This window comes from Pygoscelis adeliae, unplaced genomic scaffold (assembly GCF_000699105.1).
Source record: "Pygoscelis adeliae isolate BGI_AS28 unplaced genomic scaffold, ASM69910v1 Scaffold71, whole genome shotgun sequence".
NCBI lineage: Eukaryota > Metazoa > Chordata > Aves > Sphenisciformes > Spheniscidae > Pygoscelis > Pygoscelis adeliae.
This window is the reverse complement of record NW_008824356.1, coordinates 1,577,593-1,579,640: the sequence shown is the minus strand read 5'-3', so window position 1 is coordinate 1,579,640 and position 2,048 is coordinate 1,577,593.

The window sequence follows — 2,048 nt, the reverse complement described above, 5'->3', positions numbered from 1 at the left end:
TGGAGGAGCAGAACTGGAGAGAGGGGGGGTCTAGAAAGTACCACATGCCGTTCCCTGCCGGCAAATCTGACTCCTCGCCTCCAAAAAGAAGAAAAAAAAAAGTTAACAGGTGTCACCTCGGCTTTTGCACTAGCGTAAGAAGGTGTCGGTGTCTGCCGTATTTTAAGCGTTTCCAGAAAGCGCGAAGAAAAATCGTTTGACGTAAAGCACGCTGTTTTGTCGATAATATATAGTCAAAATTTGGAAGAAGCGCAAGAATGTTTCCCCCTGTTAGGTTAGTGTGCGAGACAGCCCGACTGGTCTGGATTCCTGTTAGTCAAAAGTACTTGGATATCCGCTAAGCACTATTTGGATTAGAGGTGTTAGTAGTTTGTCAGAGAAGTACTGCTTTTATAACTTCTTCCTGATTACAGACTGACATAATCCAACTATTAAACGTGAAGTACTAAAAAATTGCATGCTGCCTTGTCTATATATTTCTGTTTAACTTAAAGTCTCCAGAGGTCTCTTTCATTTGTCTAAAAGCCAATCTGACATTTCTGACCCTTGACTTCCCCACTTCACAGACTAAACTATTGTGATTGCTGCCTGTACTTCCTCGTTAAAGTGTCCATCAGTTTCCATTGTAATTTAAATATTTTATAAGTGACAAAAATCATACAGAAACCTTGAAAAGAAATCAACTTTTAATTCATTCTTTATATCTCTCACATTCAAGCTTTTTTTTTTAATATATGAAAGATCGGTGTGTTTGCTTGAGCAAAACAAGACTTGTGCTTAGTTTCAAATGTTTCTCAGCTAAGAAAGTGCTTAGGCATCATCAGGGATTAATTCAGGAGTATCAAGTTCCTATTAATTTTTCATTCAATAAAACCTACAAAAGTTGCCACCAAACGTTTTCCTATCATGGGCATCAAATGGAAAATACATCGTGTGTTTTCCAAAACTATAGGAAGCAACTCAAAGTTGCTGAACAACAAAACAGGCAATGGTCGATTATCTAAATCTGGCTCCTAAACCATTTAAGTTTGAAATATTACGTTGAAACTTCCCACGATTTTTTTCCTTTTACATCACAGGGATATTTAGTTTGGATATTTGAGATTATACCGCATTTTTCTCAGTATTTAATGCAATGCAATAGTGGGAAGCAAGATACTTGGGACAGTGACATTTTTATTGCATTTAGAGAAATGTAAATGTTTTGTTCCGATTTCAGCCTACGTTTATCTGTTGTCACCTACTTTTTTTTGAGGATTCAGCTTCGGTTATAAGCTTACGATAGAGAAAACTAACAGACTCAAACTTCAGGTTTTGCCTCGTAGAAACACAAAGAAATGTCAGGTAATTAATTAAGCTTCATGTTAGTATCAGCACATATCGATGAATTGTTAGGGGGAATGGGGAAGGTCTTTAAACTTCATTATGACTTACTGCCAACTTTCTACGCTTTGCTTCCTAAAGGCGCTCTCTGTGAATTTCCTGCATTTGCATCAGAATGCATTTAAGATGAAAAAATAACAGTGCTGAGTATACTTAGGGTTTCGTGCTATATTTCCCCGTAGTAACAGGTGACATGATAATAGTGTTAAACTACAATGTGGAATTGCAAGTGTGCAACCCCAAGTGAAAATTGTTCTCTTTCTTGGTTGAAAGCAAATTATCAATCAGCATACCATGATCAATTATCCCCCTGGCTGCCACACACTGGGATTTGCACAAGGCATTGACATTGAGAAATTCCTCTTTAGAAAGGATGAGCGGACGGGATCCCAAACTTTGCAGCAGCCAAGCTAAGCTGCCGGGGTCTCACTTTTTTTTTTCTTTTTTTCTTTTTTTTTCCTATTGTTGCTTTCCAGCTCATCCAAGACAAAACTAGGAGATCGTGTTTACTTCTCAGTGCATTTTAAAAGATGCTGTGTTTAAAAAAAGAAAAAAGAAAAAAAGAAAAAACCCTCCCCTCCAACCAAGCTCCCCCCCAACAAACAGCAAGGAGAGATTAAAAAAAAAAGGGGGGGGGGGGAAAAAAAAACAAAAAAACCAAAAAA